General features: G+C 53.8%; 1 long non-coding RNA gene across 3 annotated transcripts in view; it reads right to left on the bottom strand.

The window, feature by feature from the left end:
- The window catches only part of LOC133259886 (uncharacterized), a 37,602-nt gene that overhangs the window by 12,465 nt on the left and 2,737 nt on the right, over positions 1 to 22,400 (bottom strand). The window contains exons 1-2 of one of the 3 annotated variants that reach the window (XR_009740566.1): positions 3,545 to 22,397; positions 181 to 3,451 (exon numbers count right to left, since the gene is read on the bottom strand). This is a non-coding gene — a long non-coding RNA (uncharacterized LOC133259886). Of the gene's footprint in view, positions 1 to 180; positions 22,398 to 22,400 lie in introns of those variants that run through there. The other 2 variants (XR_009740565.1, XR_009740564.1) reach the window with 2 other exon arrangements.

Here is a 22,400-nt window from a genome sequence, read left to right as displayed (position 1 = left end):
AACATGCCAACGGCTTCCCAGACATTACTTCTATTTTTATAAATTATTGTGTATTTGGATTACAAAACTAAGAGACTCACTATAAAAAAAAAAAAAAAAAAAAAACAATGAGAGAGGAGGAAGGGAAGGAAAGGAGGAAGAGAGGGAGGGGAGGAATTCGCACATCGCGGAAATACGTACCTCACTGTCCCCTGGTCACGCTGGCCTTCTCACTGCCTTGCAAGCACCCAGGCTGTGCCTGCCTCAGGGCCTTCGCACTTGCTGTCCTCTCTGTCTGGAATGCTCTTGAGTCAGGGAGCCAGGCACACGGCTCTCTCCCTCCCTGCCCACAGCAGCACGTCCATCACTCCGACCGTTCTTCACAGAACTCAGTGCTGCCTGACCCTGTATTGTTTCGTGGTCCCTGAGCGGCCACCAGAATGCCAGCTCCACAACGGCAGGGACTTTTGTCTGTTTTGTTTGCTGCTGTGTCCTCTGTCTTCTGAATAACTCCTGGCACACTGTGGGTGTTCAATGAATTGCAGTACAGGTGAATGAATAAGTAAATGAATGTGCGCATGAATGAAACAGCTCTCTCTTCACCTAGGCCAGGAAGAGGAGCTCTCGGAGGGCAGCAGCTAGAGCTCGTGTGTCCGGCACCCGGTAGGCATTTGTGGGTTGAACAGGTGGCGAATGCGGTCATTGGGAAATGGGAAGAAGGAAGAAAAGGAAATATTTATCCAGGCTCCCTGAGAGCCTACCCCGTCCTAAGCCCACCCCATGTGTTAGTCCACTTCAACACCACAACCACCCTATGAGGTTTATTTCAAGCCCATTCTCCAGATGAGGAAAAACTGAGGCTGAGGGAGAAGAAACCGTTTCCTCCCCAGGTTCCACAGCCAGAAAGGACGGGCTGAAAGTCGATCCCATCTGCCTCTAAAGCCAGGGTTCCAAGCCGAATGCATCTGGCCTGTTCATGTTTTCAGCGGTGGCTGAGCACCTGCTCCGTGCCAGGCACCGGGCTGAACCAGCTGGGGGATGCGAGTTCAGGGCTGCCAAGCTTTCAACCTTTGTAAGAGAACCTGGGTGTCCATGTTTTCCTGTGAAACCTTTTGCCCTTCAACGCTAGCTACCAAATCAAAATGTTAGAAAGCACTGTGCAGGCAAAAGGAAGCGTGTCTGAGAGCCCCTCGCTGGAGACCCCTAGTCTGGGCCCGGAATCTCCAAGAACAGGGACATCATTGACGGTGAAGTAGGCAGAGAAGGCTTCCTGGGAAAGGCAGCATCAGCCTGGCCCTGGGCTGGAGGAGGGTGGGGCCGCTGAGAGAAGGAAGCCTGCATGCGGAGAGGCGGGAGGGGCTTGGGCTGCCCTCAGGCCACGCTGGGGGTCAGGGCAGTCTCCTGTCCAAGACTCCCCTCTGAAGATGCCCAGCAGGTCGGACCAGACTGACACCAGGAACCCCTGGGGGTCAGAATGCCACGGCCGCCCGACTCCTCCCTGCACCCACGCCCCCTCTCCACCTTCCTCGGGCCCTCTGGGATCTGAGCCGCCTAGCACATGCTTCCCTGAAGACTCTGTGTCCTTGCAAATTTCCCACCAGGCCGGCTGGAGGGAGACCCTGAGGACGGCCCAGCAGGGCGACTGGGTGGATGTGCCTGAGCTCTTTCATCTGTCCGTCCTCAGATACAGCAGAACTTCACGAAGAAAAAGTCTGAGATCCAAAATACTGTATTGGCTTCAAAGGAAGTCATGACATTGACGTGAAATGTCTTTGAAATATAATACTATATCAACCAGTCGAAAGGGTAAGACAATGTCTCTTCCTTTCTTTTTGGCTGTATATAAACGCTCTGTAACGGAAGATGTGGATGCACTTTATGCTTGACATGACTGAACCAGGGTTTGACACCGACTCCATCACTTACTGCGTGGGAGACTTTCAGCGAGATCCTGACTTGTCTGTGCCTCTAATACCTCGCTGGTAAAATGAGGTTGAGGGGAATAACTAGGGCCTGGGGCTGACAAGTAGCCTAAAGGAGATAATGCTCGTTATACACTTAGAAAGTAAGTAGCACATAGTAAGCACAAAGTAAATGGCACTGATGATTATCATTATCAATATAGTGACTCATCACTATTTCAAATCACATTGTAAAACACACTGGATTCTGGAGATATCAGTATGAACTCATGTCTAGTGAAATATAGATACAGCTGGTCACATGTAGAAATATTTGTAGATAAAATCATATACATGAGTTAGTAAATAGACACATATTTACACATATATTGGGTTGGTCAAAAAGTCCATTTGTATTTTCCTGTAAGCTGGTATGAAAAACACAAATGAACTTTTTGGCCAACTCAATGCTTTTTTTTTTTTTCCTGTTACTTTTGAGAAGGCCTAAAAGAAATGCCACCCACTAGCAGTGGACACGCATGGCACCCAGATGAGACTTCCCTCGTGGCATCTTAGTTTCTAACACCACACTCCAGAGAGGAACAAGGGCTCCACGGAGAAATGACTGAGTCTAAGTTTGGAACAAGAAATACACAAGACGAGCCTCGCACATTGGTGGCACTGGAAGTCAGCAAATGCTCAGAGAAAGAAAGAAAAAAAAGAAAAGAAACCTACGCTGATGGGGGTCCATCAGTGGGCAAGGGAACCAACCCAAAGAACTTCTGCTGGCCAAAGCGGCAACAATTTGAATAACAAGATGAATTAGTATTGAATTATAACTCAGAGTATAAATGAAATAAATAGCCAGGAGTCCATGCTAATACGACTGAATAAACCGATATGTAAAAGAGAACAGACAGATGTGGGCAGAAGAACTCTGAATCATTTTTACAGCAGACAGTAACTGCCTACTCCTTGGGTGGAGGCTAACAGAGTGACTTCCTTCTTCCCTTTCTTCCCAGGTGGCTCAGTGGTTAAAGAATCCACCTGCCAATGCAGGAGACGCTGAAACACGGGTTCAGTCCCTGGTTGGGGAGATCCCCTGGAGGAGGAAATGGCAACCACTCCAGCATTCTTGCCTGGGAAACTCCCATGAACAGAGGAGCCTGGCGGGCTGCAGTCCCTGGGGTCACCAAAGAGCTGGACATGGCTGAGCACAAGCACTTGCTTCCCAAGAGCACGATGTCGAGGCGGGCGGGGGTGGGGGAGAAGCATGACGTCACGGTGGAGAAACCCGACAAGCACAGCCTGAGCCCGGTGATCAAGGTCAGCATCAGCAGCAATGAATCCTGTTGACAGTATGCACTCTTGATGTGATACGATAAAAATGGCACTTTACTGCTGAGAGCTTCCTCCTCAAAACCCATAACCCCCACCTAGCCGTGTCAAAAACAGCCAACCGGTTCTGCCCATAGAGGAGCAGCTACAGAAAAACGTCACAGGTATTCCTCAAAACTGTCACTTCACCGAAAAGAAGGCACGTCTGAGAAACCGTCACAGCCGAGAGGAGCCTAAAGGACATGATAACAAAATGTGATGTGGAATCCTAAATGGGACTCTCAAACAGAGAAGAAAAAGACACTGGGTAAAAAATTTTTACAAACCTGAATAAATTGCGGACTTTAGTTAATAATAATGCATCAACACGGGTGCATTCACCGTAACAGATGCGCTAGACGAACGTTAAAGTGTCCATCGTTGAAGAAGCTAGGTGTAGGGTGCTATCTTTTTCATTTTTCTGTAAATCTAAAATGGTTGTAAAAAATAAAGTCATCCTTAAAAACTAGTATCTTTTTCCAATATGGTCTCTTGCACATTCTTTTTTAAAATATTTATTTATTTATTTGGCTGGGCCAGATCCGAGTTGGGGCAGGCAGGATCTTTAGCTACAGTGTGTGAAATCGTAGTTCCCCGACCAGGGATGGAACCCAGGCCCCTGCATTGAGATCATAGAGTCTTAACCACTGGACCACCGGGGAAGTCCCTTATACACTCGTCTAAGTCATGGAATGACTTTGTCCAAACCCAACTGACGCATCTTCTATAACAGGAGCTTTATTTTTCTATTTTACTATCCAACTTGTGAGCTTCAGACCTCACGTTTCCAGAACATGGCCTGTTCATCTCCACTTGACACCCTTTCTGTCTGGAAATTGCGCCTGAAACCAAAGGACCTGTCCTCCTGACCCAGGAGAAGTTCTTTGTTAATTCATCCTGTTGATGTCTGTGTTTAAGCTGAATACCCCGCAAATGCCGCTGTGGGTTGAACCCTCAGGAGTCATCACTAACTCTGAGTTAAACTGCTTTCTCCCCTCCCTCTTTCCAGTTCTATGACCTTAAGAGGCCCTCCCAGGACCCTGTGTCCAGCTGAGAAGTGGTCTGAAGGCTCCACTCGGGACATTCCCCACGACAGAGAATGATCTGCTTCAAATGTCAGCGGTGCTGCGGATGAGAAGCTCTGTGATCGAGTAAGGGTGGGCCCCGACCCCCGACCCCCGACCCCTGACCCCTCTGGACCCCTGCTCCCAGCGTCCCCCTCCCCTGCTCCCAGCTTTCCCCCTGGCCCCGAGGGCAGCTGACACTGTCTGGGAGGAAAGAGCAAAGGGGAAGCCCCTGGCAAGACACCCATTTCTCAGAAGCTCTGGGTTGGAAGTCAGGGGGCCTGGGTTCAAGTCCAGCGTCTGCCTCTGACTCATAACGTCACCTTTGGCCACTCACTTCCCCTCGTCTGGACCTCAGGTTCCTCATCGGGGAGTCAGGGGGTGGACCAGCTGGTCTGCCGAGCCTTCCCCATTTGACAGGCGCTGTTGAAATTGGGGCAGGTGATACCATTCCCCTTCCCAGCACCCCCGCTCCCGACTCTCCCAATAAGCGCCAAAGTCCAGAGACATTCCCAGCTGACAAACTCACATTCCCATCTAACAGACTGCGATGACCTGTCCCCTTTGTATTTCTTGAAAACAGAAAAGCTCAGGGAGGGGTGGGCAGGTGCTTTTCTCTAAGGTGCCAGTTCCAGAGGGCCCGGGCTCTGGGCTGGAAGTGAATCACCATGAGTTTGCACTTCGTATACTGTAGTCGCTCATAACTGCAGCCTTTGTTTATAATAATCACCGTTGGAATGAAATTCAGAGTCCTCCTGCCTCCGAGGCCCTGAAGGACCCACCCGCCTCCTCCTCCTCCGACCCTCTCCCTTTCCCTCGCTCTGACGCACCTTCCTGTACTTGGAGCCCCTAACTTGTTCCCACCTCAGGGCCCTGGCCTCTGGGGTTTGCTTCACCATCAATAGCCCTCTTTCAGGTCACAGCTGCTTCTTGGGGAGACACTCTCTGACCACCCTACTTCAGGAAGCCCCTGGCCACTGTCTGTCACACCAGCCTGCCGTGTTTCTCCTAAACGGGCACCACGGTCTGAAATGATGCTGTTCGCTCACTCACGCACTGTCTGTCCAAAGGCGGGGATTGTTTTGTCTGTTCTGTGATTGGACCGCGACCTCTTGCCCAGGACCTGATGCACAGTAGGGTCTCAGTACATCCTAGTGGAATGAATGAGCAAATGAAACACGAGTCATAGAACTCGTCGGCAGCGGAGTCTGCAGTCCAAAGAGCTGGCATTTGGTGAGCATCTACTGAAGCGCCAATACTCTGGCCACCTGATGCGAAGAACTGACTCCTTGGAAAAGACCCTGAAGCTGGGAAAGATTGAAGGCAAGAGCAGAAGGGGACGACAGAGGATGAGATGGTTGGATGGCGTCACCAACTTGATGGACATGGGTTTGAGCAAGCTCCCAGAGATGGTGATGGACAGGGAGGCCGGCATGCTGCAGTCCATGGGGTCGCAAAGAGCCAGACACTACTGAGCAACTGAACTGAACTGTGTGCCAGTCACCACACTGCTGTCTCATCCTCCAACGGTGGCTTTATGGTGCCCATTTTGCAGTTAAGATCAGGAGTCCCAGGCTTTAGGGCCTTCAAAAGGACAGAGCTGGCCTTGAGCTCAGCCTGGGGCCCCAGTGCCTGGGCTCTGTCCTCTCCACTCAGCTCCCCACTGGTGAGAGAGCTGGGGGAGGGGAGCTGAGCCCCACAGTGCACACGCACCCCTTGTCTCAGACAGAGCCTCCTGAGGACCTCGCTGTCCCCGCCACCTGGTGGAGCCCTGGGAACCAAGCTGGGAGCCAGGTGTGCGGGCAGCCTGGCCTTACGCCCGTCGGTGCCGGGAACCAGCTAGGGGAGCAAAGAGTCTGGACCCGTTCCAGGGCCGCTGAAGGGGGCCACTGGCCCCAGGTGAGCTCCTGGGGGTCCCTGGGGCTCGGACAGCAGCAGTGGGCACAGGGTGCTTCTGGGGGCCCAGAGGCTCGGGTCCCACCTGCCTTCCCCTGAGGGCAGAGCTAACCTCTGGGGTTCTGAGTGGAGGAGGCAGGTAAGCAGGGGCCGACAGGCAGCCTGTAAATGCCCAGGGCAGACCCCCTCCTGCGCTTGCTAGCTGTGTGTCCTTGGGCAGGTCTCTTCACCTCTCTGGGCCTCCATCTCTGGCGAGCGGGTGGTGCGACTGATTCTAATGGAGCCACTATATTTAAGGTCTGCTCGGGCAACAGGGAGGAAAGAAGACAGCTGAGGGGTTGGAGGACAGGCTCCTGCTCAGGTCAAGGAAGCCCCCCTCCAGTCCACCTCCCACCCCCGGAGGAGGAGTCTGCCCAGCCAGACCTGGAACAGGGAGTGGGAGTTTGGCGCAGAGAAGTAGAGAGAAGGGCGCTCCGGGCAGAAGGCACAGCCTGGGCAGACAGCGGGCATTCTGCCCGGGGAGCCTCCTTCCTTGCTCAGGTCTCAGCTCAAACGCCACCTCCTCAGAGCGGCCTCCTGCTATCTCCAAGGGAGGGAGCCTCCCCGCCTGCCTGCCATCAGAGCAGCTTCCTTTCCTCCTCGCACTTAGGGCCGTCTCAAGCGTTAGTTTATTACTTGTGTGCCCTGCCAACTCCGCCCGGACAGGGACGCGTCTGTCCTGCTTGCCGCTCTGCCCGGGGGCCCAGCACAGCAGCTGGCACATGGCAGACACCGGCCCCCGCTCCGTGCCTCGCTCTCCTCGCCCGCGAAATGAGCGCCATGACAGCACACCCCTTACTGCGGTGTTTTAAGAACTCAATAGTTCACATTTGTGAAGCCCTTAGAAAATCCAGGCCCCCAGGAGGTGCTCTGCATAAGTGTATAAATTAAAAATACCGTCACTGCCTTAAGACAATCAGGGATGTGTAGATTAGAAAGTCATAATACTGAAGATCCCCAAAGCTGTGTAACCCAATATGCTACAGTTTATGTTTAATTCCAGGCTCTATTTTACCTTTTGCCCAGCTTTTTATTTTGACAAATTTTAAATGCATAGAAAATAAATAAATAAATAAAAAGAAAACACGGGGCCATGAAAGCCTACAATCTCACCAGTCAATTGACGTGGCTCAGATGGTAATGAATCCACCCACGATGTGGGAGACATGGGTTCGATCCCTGGGTCGGGAAGATCCCCTGGAGGAGGGCATGGCAACCCACTCCAGTATCCTTGCCTGGAGAAGCCCCTGGACAGAGGAGCCTGGTGGGCTACAGTCCATGGGGTCACAAAGAGTCAGGCACGACTGAGTGGTTAACGCTTTCAACACTGACTCCCTCTCACTAGATAGAACGAGAAAGATGGATATTTATACTTTTATTTTCTTGTCTTATTCTTCCTTTCTGACCCATATGGGAGCCAGTTGAAGACACCAAGATAATTTATGCCTAAATTCTTCAGCTGTTGTAATTTTTTTTTTTAATCTCTTGCTCAAAGAATGTATGAATTCTCTGGAACCAATTGTAACCAATTCCCTTACATATTTGTAATTCTGCAAACCTGCTAACATGTGAATCCTTGAACCTGGGAACATTTGGTTCTAGAAACCATCATCTGCGGCTTCTTGGAGTCCACGCATGCTTGAGGCTGTACCTCTTGCTCCCCTGGGATTCCCGGAGCCCTGCCGCTGTGGTTCAGGAAATCTGCAAGGCGTCTGATGCCTCTGAAGCCAGATTCCCACTTCCCAGAAGCCAATGCCCGGGACTGAGCAAGGGGAAAACCCAGCCAGCCCTGACACGATGCCAAGCCCCAGGGATGTCAAGTGGCACAGGGCCTGGGTCACAAGCCCAGGGGTGAGACCCCGACCTGGCCGCACCCACTAGCCCTGCAGAGCCTCCCCGGGTGCTCAGGCCTCCTCAGGCCAGCCTGGTGAGGGGCAGATGGGCGGCCCCCACCCCCGCCCTGCTCATGGAGCAATCTTCTGAGTCACCCCCACCTCATGACTGGCCTGCCCGCCACCACGGAGGCCTGTAATTAGCCTCATCCGAGGCTGGGTCTTATCGGCCCATCGGGGCAGACCAGGGAGGGGACGCCCCAGAGGTCCCCACAGACGTGGCCTGTCCCGGGGCTTGGTGGCACGCAATCCGGGTGTCAGCCAGTCCCACGTCCAGAGGCCCACTTCAGGCTCCCAGCATACCCCCAAGTCTGTTCCCCAAAACTCGGCCTCAATTTCCACCATTCAAGCCATGTTCCTGCAAAATGTACATGGATCACTCACGTGTCAGAGAGATTTTGCCAAAGCCCACCTAAAGAACCAGAGCCGTTAAGCACCTGAGGGGTCAAGGAAGACCCACTGGGGAGCTGCCTGGGGTCGTGACTGTCAGGCAGCCATTGCAGGGGGTGCTGGAGAAGAGAGGAAAGAAAGGATGTCTCCTTCCCTCCTCCCCTGGTTGGAGGCCCTAACCCTGGTGCCTATTCTACAGATGAGGAGACTGAGGTCCAGAGATGCTCCAGACCAACTCCCACCTGCCGGGGTGTGCTAATGTTGAGGGAGTGGATAGGGGCCTCTTCCAGGGAAGGGGGAGCCCTCTACTCCCAGCAGAGAGGACAGCAAGGGCAGTCAGGCTGCGACCCAACACGCTGAGTACAAATCCACTTAAACCTTTGTGCCTCAGTTTCTTCAACAGCGTCAGCTGCAGATAAAAACACCATCCTCCTCGTGTGACGCTGTGAGAATTAAATCTGGCGCAGACTGAGGCTCCTCCTGAAGACCCAGAGTGGGCTTTGTCCTGCCTCCTCTTGATCCTGGCAGACCCCTCCTAACTTGGGCTGAAGGGAGGCAGGGAGGCCGAAGTGTGCCTCAACCCAGGGAGGCTAACTGTGTCCCCCGTCACCTCACCTCCCACACACGTCCCCGGAGGCTGCAGCTGATCCCCAGATTGTCCCCCACTCCAGGATGGGGCTCCCTAGAGTTAGCACCCCAGCCCCACACCTGCACAGACACACACAGACACATCTCCAGGCCTGCAGCAGGGCAGGTTGCTTTGCATTTATTAATAATTTCCTCCCTCCATCCCTCCCCCAGACCTGCTCAACCAGTCTCCCCACAGGCAGCAGAGCTGGCCTGACATTTGAACCGACTATTATTCTCTCACTTGTGGGAGAAGCCAGAGGGAACATGGGCACTGTGTCCTGAATCCTGGGGTGGGGGAGCACCCAGGCCATCCACAGGTCCCCCTCCACCCCGAGGTCCTGGGCACAGCATTCAAGTTGCCCAGGGCAAGGGGTTCATTGACCCTGAAGACCAGGTAAGACAGAGAGATTAAGCCCCTGGCAAGGGGCAGACTGGAAAACCCTCTTGAACGGGGCCAGGAATGTGGCGTGGTTAAGAGTCAAACTCAGCATCAGGATTCACATCCTGGCTCTGCCTTTGACTTGCTGTGTGGCCTGAAACAAGTCACTTGCACTCTCTGATCCTCTGTTTTCTCCTTTGTAAAATAGGGATGGTGAATCCCCACATTGGAGGGTCAGTGAAATTTACAAAGCCCCAGGACCAGAGCCCACCTGGTTCCCTGGGGCCAGGGTCTGCTCACTGTCTTTCTTCCTGGGAGCCCAGGGAGGCTGCACCCAAGTGTGACCCCTGAGACAGAGCCCTGAGGCCTGGGGCCACTAAACCTTAAGATCTGGGCCCACCTCCAGCTATCTCTGAATTCCACCAGTGGGAGCAGGCCGGGGTACGTGTCCCCCTGACGACTCCCTTGCTCCATAATTAGCATTCGTGGCTTCTTCCTGATAGTTAGGCAGCGCCTGCAGAACCCAGCACACAGGGCCAGACCCAGCAAGGCCCTGTGCTGCCCACGGCAACCACGCTGGCCGGAAGAACAGAGGATGGCTCGGCACAGCGAGTCCTGGGGCCGTGGGGAACCACCGAAGGCCTCTGAGGAGGGGCGAGACCTGAGCTGGGCGGGTCAGATGGTCGAAGCTGAAAATTCAGGGCCTCCCAGCTGTTCCTCTCAACCTGTGGAATAGCAGAATAGCCAAGGGTGCAAGCTGCCTGGATTCAAATCCACTCAATACCTGGAGCGTTGTGGCCATGAGCAAGTCACGGTGCCTGCATCTCCATTTCCATCGGTCGAAGAGGGGTGGTAACAGTCTATAGGAGGGGGTTTATGTGCAGCAACGACTCATGCGTGCACACAGTAGGTGATTCATGCGCGCACAGTAGGTGATTCATGCGCACAGTAGGTGATCACTAAATAGGAGCCGGGGGCCGTTTCTGCACCCAGCCACTGTCACTCTTCATGTTGTCCCCTCTGCCCGGGAGGCCCTTCTCCATTTGTCTCATATGAGCTCCCGTGCATCCCTATCCTGCTGCTGCCGCTAAGTCACTTCAGTCGTGTCCGACTCTGTGCGACCCCATAGAAGGCAGCCCACCAGGCTCCCCCACCCCTGGGATTCTCCAGGCAAGAACACTGGAGTGGGTTGCCATTTCCTTCTCCAGTGCATGAAAGTGAAAAGTGAAAGGGAAGTCACTCAGTCGTGTCTGACTCTCAGCGATCCCATGGACTACAGCCTACCAGGCTCCTCCGTCCATGGGATTTTCCAGGCAAGAGTACTGGAGTGGGGTGCCATCACCTTCTCTGTGCATCCCTATGGCCCCATCTAAATATTCCCTCCTCAGAGGAGCCATCCCTGACCCCCTACACACACACACACACACACACACACGCATAGGAATCCTCTCTTCTGGGCTCTCTGGTGCCACATTTGGTGCCTCCTTCAGCAGCTTGGCCACACTCCGGGTAGATGAGCTGATGCTCTGGGGTTCACCATGGATCACCATCACTTGACATGCAGGGATTGTGGGTGGAAGGAGTCCTCTCTTTCTCTCTCTCTCATTCACTCTCTCTCTCTCCCTCTCTTCTTATTTCTTTTATAATTTCAATCAAAACAGACTCAAAGCATCCCTGCAGATGTGGGAAAAGCTTATAGTTTCCAGGCAAACTGAAAAACTTTTCTCTGACCACCTCTGGAGAAAAGGAGAGCAAAGATTTCCAAAAGGTAAATTTGAGATTGAAAAGCCCTGTAATGAAATGTGTTATAGATTTGGGGGAAAAAAAAAAAAGAAATACCATGTGGAAAGATAAGAAGAATAGAGTAGATCTGTGTGTGCCAATCCGGAACAGGGTCCAAGATAAGCTGTCAAATAAAACAAAAATAGAATGAGGGGCAGACTGATGTATGCAAGACATTGGCTACCATTTGTGTGGGTAGGAGGGAGACAGGAAAGGACAATTTATAAATTTGTTTGTATTATGTAAATTAGCTCTGGGGGAAAAATTGGTAAACAGTGGCTGCTTCTTGGGGGAGAAAGTTGGAAATTGGGGGTCAAGAAGAGTGGGGACTTATTTTTCACTCCGTATTCTTTTGTACTTTCTGGAGTTTGTACCTTTCACTTACAGGAGCTATTTAAAAGTAAGCATGTGAATAAAGTTTCGGGCTTTGGAAACACACACTCCAGCACCAGGCCCCACCTGATGCAGGAACACTCTTCAGCACCCCTGACAGGCTCTCCTGCCTTGAACACTCCCAGTGATGGGGAGCTCAGTAACTCACTAGCCAGTTAATCCATCCTAGGGTGGCTTGGAAGGGTGGGGTTGGGCTCAAGGAAAGAAGGCAGAAATGTGCGTCTGGGGCTGCAAATAGATGCCTCTCTCGTGTCCCCGAAAGCGGATAGAAATGTGACTTTCCAACTTAGGGACCTGCTCCAAGGGCCTGTCTGTCCCGAGGCCCAGGCGGGAGGTGGGCAGGGTGGCAGGGCGTGCTCTACTGTGACTCAGGCCCCACGGGTGCCCGGGGCACAGACAGCTTCCCAGGGCACAGGGCTGTGACTCAGGGCCACACAGCAGGGCCAGCCCAGGTGGCAGCTGGCGGGCCACCAGCACACCCGCGCCCTTTTCAGCCTCGAACCCCAGCAGGGCTTCTGTCCCCGGGCACTTGGCACCTGGCTCAGCGCTGGCCCCCGGCAGAGGGTGGGATGGGGAGAAGAAGGCTCTGGCACCAGGCGGCCTGGGTTTAAACCCTGCCTCAGTTTCTCCCTCTGTACAGGAGAGAGCCCCATCGCCCTGCCTCCTCACAAGGCTAGTACAGAGATGCTCTGAATTCATCACGTCCACACCAGAAGCAGCCCCAGTACGGAGCCAGCACTCAGTAAACGTCTGCAATCACTGCTATGGGTGCCCAAACTGTTGTGAGGGTCACTGACCCTGGAGCCTCGCAGGGAAGCCTGGGCACCCCACGGTCACCCTGCATGGCCCGGTGAGCAGGCCCCGAAGGAGCAGGCCTCTGGGGCACCCGGAAACCCTGAGGGGCTCCTAGGTCCTCCCCCACAGGTTGGAGGAGGGCAGAAGTTTCCTCTTTCATCAGCTGTGCCCCATGCTTGGCGTGGTATCTGGCACACAGTCAGGGTGGGCTTCGTGGGCGTGTGACCAGGCCCCTCCCACGGGGCCCCACGTTCAGACGCTCCCTTGCTGGCACCATCTTGAAATTTTTCCTTTTGAATAAGAGGCGCTGCATTTAATTTTGCACAGGGCACCCCCCACATTCTATAACTAGTCACGTACGTAGTCAACACCCTGTGTGGATTCCGGACTTCCCTGGTGGCTCAGAGGGTGAAGAGTCTGCCTGCAACGCAGAAGACCCGGGTTCAATCCCTGGGTTCAGACGATCCCCTGGAGGAGGAAATGGCAGCTCACTCCAGCATTCTTGCTTGGAGAATTCCATGGACAGAGGAGCCCGGCGGGTCATAGTCCATGGAGTCGCAAAGAGTCAGACAGGACTGGGCAGCTAACACAGCAGCATGGACTTCTGAGTAAACGAGCGGCCGGATGAATGTTGCCCGTGGCATCACCTTGTACCTTTCACCCCGAGAGTCGTGGATTCCAAGGCTCCTTTTACCGACGGGGAAACAGGCTCATGGAGGTGAAGAGATGCACCCCAAACCACCCAGAACTAGAACCCTAAAGCCCTGGTGCCCACGGCAACCTCAAGCACGGCAGGCTGGGTGACGGGAGGACAGAGACCCAAGGATCTCGGGGGAAACTGAGGCCCGGCTCAAGGTGGGAGCTGGCCCCGCTTGGCGCGAGTGCCTGCCCAGGAGGCGGCCTGGCCAGGTGCCTGGTCAGGAGGCGGGAACCTCTGTGAATCGCTCCTCAGTCCCCGCGACCACAAGCGGGTTGGGTGAAAGGCGGCGGCTCCCTGCCCGCTTCCCCGCCGACGTGGGCCCAGACAATGGGCCTTTGTGCCCGGCGTGGGCGGGTTGTCAAGGTGCGCGGCCCTGGCCCGGAGCCCTGGCCTCAGCCTCCACGTGGGCCAGGGGGCCGGAAAATCCAGGAGACAAGGAAGCAAGGCCTCTTCCCGAGACAATCACAGCCAAGGAGATGGGGGCACAGAGCAGGTGTGCCAGGCCCCCAGGGCCACACAGGCACGGCGTCAGAGGCCGGGCAGCAGCCTGCGATGCCAGCCTCCCGGTCACATGGCTGGGGGTGCCCACCCCACAGCCGGGGCTTGGACTGCCCCGCTGCTCAAACCCACCCTCGGACAGTCGGCAGAGCCGGGACCCCCTCCCTCTCTCCTCTCACTGCCCCTCTCACGTCCCTGTCCCAAAGGAGCTCAACTGGAAGTGACAAGCCCCCCCATCTCTCGGAGTTCCCCCCTAGACTGCCACAGCCACAGCCCTGCTAGGAAATCATGACCCCTGGGGGCTCCATCAGACCTGCTCTAGAGCTCTTTATCCTTTTGAGACCACATGCCTGGTGGGGAACCGCCTGGTCCGGCCAGCACTGCCAGGAGCTCCACTTTAGAAGAGAAAACAGAGGCTCTGATATGGGGCTGAGCTCTCCCAAGGGCCCCCAGAATGCAGCAATAACGTGTAGCTGGACTCCAAATATTTCCACTGACCTCCAGAGAAAGATGGGGGCAAAAGATGGGAGCCTGGCCCTCCCAGCACCTACCAGCTGGTGGGAAAGACAGAAGTCAACAAGAGGGACAGTGATAATAAAGAGTAGCTACCAGTTATTGAGCATTCAATAAGTGCTTTATGCACAGAATCGCATTTCACTGTTGCAAAATCATGGGGAGGCGGGTATTATTCTTGTCCCCATTTTACAGATGAGGAAACTGAGAGGTTCAGAAGAGGCAATTTACCCAAAGTCAGTCAGCTAACGGATGGATCCAAACCCTGATCCCTGAATGTCTCTGCTCACTCAGCCCCTGCCAGGCAAGGCGAATGGTGCCCAATTACCGATGAGGACGCTGAGGCTCTGGGCAGCAACGTGACACGCCCAAGGTCACACAGCCAGAGAGTGTGAGGGGGGCTTCAGCCCCGGGCTTCTGGCCCCCAGAATCCAGGTCTGGGTTCCTTCCTCCTCTACCTCAACCAAGTCTGTGAAACGTCCCTCGGAGCCATCTGCACCAGCGGCCCCTCCTCCTCGTCTCCCACCTGACTGGATGCAGCCGCCCCTCCGCCCCCATCCCCTCTGGCCTCTCCCTACACAGAACAGATGCTTATGAAAATCCGGAAAGAGCATCCCAGTCGGGAGCAAGCTAAACGTCCATGCGGAGAGCTTGCAGGAGAGCACTGTGGTCTGTCCGCAGGACAGATCCTACACCAAAAATAAATAGATGCGCCCGAGCCGCCGTACCGATGGGGATGGAGCTTGAGAACAGAACCCTGAGTGGGGAAAAAGCAAGTTGCAGAAGCAAACGTGACACCATCTGTTGAATCACACCCACAACCAAACAGTGCCCCAGCCCTCTAGGGTGTGCGTGTGTGTGCGTGACCCACAACCAAACAGTGCCCCGCTCTCTAGGGGTGTGCGCGTGTGTGCGTGTGTAAAAGCATAAAGAAACAGTACCCCAGCTCTCTAGGGTGTGCGCGTGTGTGCGTGCCCACAACCAAAACAGTACCCCAGCTCTCTAGGGGTGTGCATGTGTGTGCGTGCCCACAACCAAAACAGCACCCCAGCTCTCTAGGGGTGTGCATGTGTGTGCGTGCCCACAACCAAAACAGTACCCCAGCTCTCTAGGGGTGTGCGCGTGTGTGCGTGCCCACAACCAAAACAGCACCCCAGCTCTCTAGGGGTGTGCGTGTGTGTGCGTGCCCACAACCAAAACAGCACCCCAGCCCTCTAGGGGTGTGCGTGTGTGTGCGTGCCCACAACCAAAACAGTACCCCAGCTCTCTAGGGGTGTGCGTGTGTGTGCGTGCCCACAACCAAAACAGTACCCCAGCTCTAAGGGTGTGCGTGTGTGTGCGTGCCCACAACCAAAACAGTACCCCAGCTCTCTAGGGGTGTGCGCGTGTGTGCGTGCCCACAACCAAAACAGTACCCCAGCTCTAAGGGTGTGCGTGTGTGTGCGTGTGTAAAAGCATAAAGAAACAGTACCCCAGCTCTCTAGGGGTGTGTGTGTGTGTGCGTGTGTAAAAGCATAAAGAAACAGTACCCCAGCTCTCTAAGGGGGTGTGTGTGTGTGCGTGTGTAAAAGCATAAAAATGTTGGACAACCGCTTTGGGAAATTGGCCATAGCTACAAGGACTAAATGTGTGCATCTATAGCCTCACTCTTGAACATACACTAAAAGAACTGTGTTCTTAGGTCTGCCAAAAGATATGCATGAGAATGTTCGTAACAGCGCTATTTGAAATACTGGAAACAAGGGGGAAAAAATGTACATCTCCATGGACAGTACAGTGATTATATGAACTGTGGTCTGTTTACCCAGTGGACTACTGCACAGGGAAGGAACCAGAGACACAAACACGCATCCATCCCACCAGGGTGAGAGAAAGCGCCAGAGACAGAAGAGCACTCACAGAGTGACTCCATCTGTATGCAGTTGGAGAAGAGCAAAACCAAAGGCTCGGAGCGGCCTGTGACAGGATCCAGGTAGTGATCCCACGGGCCATCAGATTACACAGTTGAGACTGGTGTATTGTACTGTGTGTACGTTATACCTCCATCAAACAAACAATAGAAGGACAAAGACGTCGGTGGAATCACGAGCACCAAGCCAGGCCCGCAGTAGCTTCTAGGAGAAATGCAGCCGGGAAGGGACAGGGGCCAGAGGCACCGTCTCCCCTGGGCTGTTTTCTTCTTCAGCCGAGTGACGGCTGCATAAAAGCTGACTGTATGATCTTTCAAATGTTTTTCTGATTGTCTGAAATATAACACTGAAAAAGCAAACCAAAACCGAAAACCATTTCCAAGGCTTCTGCTACTCCGGAAGGCACGCTGGTTCCCCACTGCCTACAGGTTGAGGCCCACCCTCGTTTTCATGCCATTCAAGGTCTCCTCCTGGGCCTCAACCTGTCTTTCCAGCCTCCTCTCTCACTCCTCCCCACCAGCAAAGCTGGTCTCTGCACTCTTTCCCTAACACACCTTAAACATTCCCAGCTCCACGCCTTTCCTCCCACCTGGAATGCCCTCCCCATTCCTGTCTACTTGCTCTGTGCCAATTATGCCGAGTGCTTTAAGCTATTAACTCCTGAAATCAGAGGCTGAGCCCTGGGGAGATTGGAGCACTGCTCTCAGCCCAAAACAATCTCCATCGTCACCCCCCAAAAGCGATCCCAGAGAATCCAAGCACAAAGAGTGGTTCTGCTTTGCCACAGTTCCCAGGTGTTCCTCCCACACCCCATTTCCGGAGTCCCCCCGCCCCACACCAATAGAGGAATTCTGGCCCACTACCGATTTCATCTTCACTCATCCCTAAGGGTTGGGTCTGTATCATTCTCATTTTACACTGGGGGAAGCAAAGGCTCAGAGTGTGCAAGTGACTCGTTCAAAACACTCAGCGAAGACTGTCTGGTTCCTGAGACCTTTGCATCCCCTGAAAGCTTGCAATCATGACTGGCTCCAAGCTTGCTCCTGCCTCGTGACGTCTACATGTGCTGTTCCCGCTCCTGGAATGCCCTTTTCCTAGATCTTTCTGTGCCAGCTCCTTCTCATCATTCTGGTTTCTGAATTCAGAGCAGCCCTTTCCAGATCCCACTCCCCACAACCAGGGCAAAGCACAAGCGTGCTAAGTCACTTCAGTCGTGTCTGACTCTTTGTGGCCCTGTAGACTGTAGCCCCCCAGGCTCCTCTGTCAATGGAATTCTCCAGGCAAGAATACTGGAGTGGGTAGACATTCCCTTCTCTGGGGGATCTTCCCGACCCAAGGGTGGAACCCGCGTCTCTTCCGTCTTCTGCACTGGCAGGCAGGTTCTTTACTACTAGCACTGCCTGGGAAGCCCCGGGGCAAAGTAGTCCCAGCCTTATTTTACTCTAGTCCCATCACTTGGCATTATCTGAAATTGCTCTGAGTATTTATTCCCTCACTTCTCTTCTATCTGCCACACGCACAGCCCCTAGGACAGAAGTGCCACATGCAGGGTTTCTGCCATTCAGTGTGGTGTACCGGGATCCGACACTGCGGGCGCTCAGTGAATGAGCGAGACCACCGCCACTGACTGGCGGTGCCCGCCGGGATCACACACTGAGGGTGCGACAGAGAAGGGGCTCCGCGACCGCGCAGGACCAGAGTCTCTGCTCCTCAGCCCTCAGCTCTACCCGGGGCCAAGGCCACATATGGGCCAAAGAGGCGGGAACGAAAGGTGACGATGCTCTGGGCCGGGCATCCTGGCAGACCCCATCCCAACCACCAAGCAGGCTGAAGGGCCCCACGTCCCACTGAAAACATGTATTTTTTTGCTCTTGATATTTCTGACTTTGTTTAATGGTACAATTTTGCCCTCATATTGTTGTTAATTTTTAGTTTGGGGTTTCTTTGTCTTGTAGCCCCATTTCCCCAGGTTTTTAGCATTTTCATAGATGCTTATAAAGCCTGTATGGCCCCCATAGGGTAAAGATAGAAAGAGAGAAACACTAAGAAATGGGGAGAAAGAGACAGAAATGAAAGAAGGGACACAGAGGCAGAATAAAGAGAAATAGGTGGACATGGAGAGACAGGTACAGAGAAGGACAGAAGAAGGATGATGAGACAGAGGAGAGACACCAAGAGGCAGACGGAGCGAGGGCCCGACGGCCGCGTCTCCTCTGCAGGACGTGCGCCTCGCCAACAACTGCAGCGCTTACTGCACACTTCCCTCCTGCAAGCACATGCCACGCACGGTTACGTGAAAAACCATGAGGTGAGTGTTACTCTCACCCCTGTTGTAGAGGCGGGACACAGCGGGGCCCCCAGCTCACGCCCGGTCGCACAGCCAGCCCACGTGAAGCCAGCTCTAAGCGGCAGGTCTGCCCCAGACAGAAGGCCGAGCCACCTCCTCTAGTAACGGGTCTTGGGGTTTCTAGATTTGTTTTAGGGCAGCTCTTTGCAAACTTGGCTGCGCCAGCCAAAGATGGCGCGAGTCCTGATTCGACAGGGCCGGGGCGGGGCCCAGGACGGCATTTCTTCCAGCCTCTCAGGCGGGCCCGACAGACACTGTGGACCCAGATCACATTCGACCAGCACAAGTGTAGAGGCCTCTGTCAGCCTGAGGGTCTGATCGGCAGCCTCGGATCCTCATCCAGGCCGCAGGCCCTGGGGCTCCCTCGGCCCCTTTGGGTCAGTCTTCTGTTCTCAGCGCTTCCTGTTGCTCTGCCTTCAGATGCCTGGGAATTCCCCATAAGCCAACTGCTGCGGCACACAAAGACAGCTGCACAAAGATGTCCATTGTGGCGTCGCTTATGGGAAAGACGCACTGGAACCACCTAAGTGTCCACCAGCTGGGGACTGTTCAATTACACCGGGATCCATGCGGCCATTAAAAATGGGGGCAGAGCAAAGCTGAAAACATGCATGACACCTGACCCACAGTTCCACTTCTAGGAATACATCCTCCAGACTCGCACATGGACACACAGAGGCTTGCACAAGGCTGTCTGTTGCAATTTGTAGTGGTGAAAGCCTGCAAGCAACTTGATGTCCCTGAATAAGGAACTGGTTCACTAAACAGTTCATTTCTATAAGGGCCTACCCAATGGGCTTAAAAAAAAAAGCAAAAAGGACAGTCCTTCATGCACCTATGTGGACCTTCTCCGAGGTCTACGGTTCCGTGAAAATAACAAGGCATAGAAACAGTGTGTAGGGTCTTCTAATATCTATAAGGAAAACAAGAAGAAAGAAATGATATGTTTTTGTTTATCTGTGTGTAGGACTCTTCTGGAAAGCAAAACAAGAAAACATCTCGGCGAGGAGCTGAGGGAACAGGGACAGGCGGGACACAGGCTTTACTGAACTACTTGTACCTCTGGGATTTGGCACCATATAAATGCATCATCGATCAATAAAAATTAATAAATGTTTAAAGAAGTTTAAATGAGAGAAGAGTGCTACATTTGGGGGTGTGGGGAAATGCTTCTGATGAACTGTTGAGGGGAGAAAAAGGAGACGACCCGATCTTTATAATACAGTGTTCACATATACCCATGCGTGTAGGTACAGAGAGAAATGTCTGTCAGGAAACTGTTAACAGAGTCGCTGCTGTTGACGCGCTCTGTTAGTTCATTAATCCTCACAAAGGTGGGGGGAGGAGGACGGGCTGGTGTTGACCCCATTTCACAGGTGGGGAGACTGAGGCCCAAGAAGGGCAGTCTCCTGGCCAAGGTCTCATGGTCAGGGCAGGCAGAGCGAGATGAGCCATGGTCACTGGGCCACAGGGCCCCCTCAATTCCACTTGGGTGATTTTTTAATTTTTGCTTTGAATTTTTCAGCGTTGCTGGAATCTAAAACAATGAACCTGCCTATCTGTCTGTCTGTCTCTCTCTTTCTCTCCCTCCCTTCCTCTCCTTTTAAACAAAGTTTTTAAGAAAAGGCCTTCAGAACACCCATGTTCCCACATTAGCCATCCCCCTCGCCTAGCACACATGTACCCCTGGGACTTGCCTTTGAGCCCCAGGTATGAAGAATCCCGGGGACAGCTTTTAAGAAGAGCACATTTTAAGACTTCCCTGGTAGTCATATTAGGTCTTCCCTGATAGCTCAGTTGGTAAAGAATCCGCCTGCAATGCAGGAGACCCCAGTTCGATTCCTGGGTCAGGAAGATCCCCTGGAGAAGGGATAGCTACCCACTCCAGTGTTCTTGGGCTTTCCTTGTGGCTCAGCTGGTAAAGAATCCACCTGCAGTGTGGGAGACCTGGGTTCAATCCCTGGGTTGGGAAGATCCCCTGGAGAAGGGCAAGGCTACCCATTCCAGTATTCTGGCCTGGAGAATCCCATGGACAGTCCATGGGGTCACAGAGAGTTGGACTCGACCGAGCGACTTTCACTTTCACTCACTGGTGCTCCAGAGGATGGGGAGTCCGCCTGCCAATGCAGGAGACACGGATTCAATCCCTGGTCCAGGAGGATTCCACACACTGCGGAACCACTAAAGCCTGTGGGCCGCGACTACTGAGCCCACAGGCTGCACCTCCTGAGGCCCGAGCACCGAGCACCTGCGCTCCACATGAGAGAAGCCACCACAGTGAGAAACCCACGCACCGCAACAAGAGGCAGCCCCCGCTCGCTGAGACTAGAGAAAGCCCGTGTGCAGCAAGGAAGACCCTGTGTGATCAAAAAAAAAAATTAAGTATATTATATATCAAGCCAGGGCAGAGAGAATGTTCTGGATAAAAGGAGACCAAAGAGATCCTATCAAATGCAGGGCCTGATCCTTGACTAAAGTCCAGACAAGAAAGATAAACACACACACACACACACACAGAGCTATTGAGGACACTTTGGAGCAACCTCAGTAATTTGGACACAGACTGGATACTAGGTAACGTGACCAGACCAATGCTAACTTTCTTGGACCTGATCATGGCACTGGGGTTGGGCCTGGGAATGCCTGCGCTCTTCAGAGGTGCTTGCTGAAGTATTTAGGGTGAAGGGTCAGGATGTGTGCAACCTACAAACATGTCAGCAAAAAATTATGCAGAGAGAGACCCAGAACGCCCATGGGGCCAAGTGTTGAGTGCTGACAGCTGGGGCATCTGGATGAAGGCACTTCAGCGGTTCTGTGTAAGGTTTTTGCACGTTTATAGAAAGACTGAAAATCTTCAAAATAAAAATCTGGGGGAGATCACCGGTTGTCCACACGTGGTGGTATTGAAAGAGACTGACCACAGAGGCGCACCAAGGAACCTTCTGGAGCGATGGAAATCTGTGTCTTGATCACGGCGGTGGTTATGCAACGAAATTCGCAAAACTGTGCACCAAAAAAGAGTGACCTCTGTTGTCAGTTAATAAAGTGACCTTTATAGAATTATACTTCCCTAAAGGTGACTTTAAAAAAGAAAACTTGGAGAAGGCAAACAGCCAGCTAGGCCCCAACCCACACAGACTCTGCGAACACAGTGGGTCCTGCCTTGGGCCCGCCATGCCTAAGCATGTGCTGCTGCGGACCCCGGGACTCAGAAATGCACAGAGGCTGGCTCTCCAGATACTGGGACCCGCAGCCTGGCCTCGAGGAGCACCCAGGCACCAATGAGACGCCTCCTGCCTCACCGCGTCGGCCTGACTGCAGGGCCTCAGTCTCCCCAGGACCGGTAGCGGCATACTGAATAACTAACTCCCTGTGTCCCAGAGAAAGCGGGTCTGGGTGCCCCTCGTAGGAGTGAGTGACCACTCATCTTCACCACTTGGTCCACCCCGCCATCACTGGGTACAGCCGGATCTACAGGGGCCCAGAAGAGGGAAGCAACTTGCCCAAAGTCACACAGCAAGTCAGGTCGCTCTGTCTGGGATGGATCATTCCTAAAGCTTTGAGCCTGAGGTCGTCACATCCAAGCACCCCCATTTCTCAGATTGGAGGCCCGAGGCCAGAGAAAGTGTCAGCGTACAGGTGAGCCATGTCTTGGGAACCCCAGACCCTGCTGCCCTGGCCCTATTTGGTGTGGTTCCCAGAGGCAGACTCCTCGCGGGGTTGCTGGGGAGGTGGAGTGTGAGTCTCCAGTCCTGACCACCATCCTTTGTCATTCCTTCAGTCCCCTCCCGGGCGTCCTCTGCCCCCACCCCACAGGGGCAGAGGGAGGAGGCAGGGGTCCCACGCCCACCCCCCACCGCCCCAGGGAGTGCCCACATGGCAGAGAGCCACGGATTCTGCCCAGCCCACGAAACT

Source organism: Bos javanicus, chromosome 13 (genome assembly GCF_032452875.1).
Source record: "Bos javanicus breed banteng chromosome 13, ARS-OSU_banteng_1.0, whole genome shotgun sequence".
NCBI lineage: Eukaryota > Metazoa > Chordata > Mammalia > Artiodactyla > Bovidae > Bos > Bos javanicus.
The sequence above is the reverse complement of the archived record's forward strand: the minus strand, read 5'-3'. Positions and strand labels throughout refer to the sequence as shown.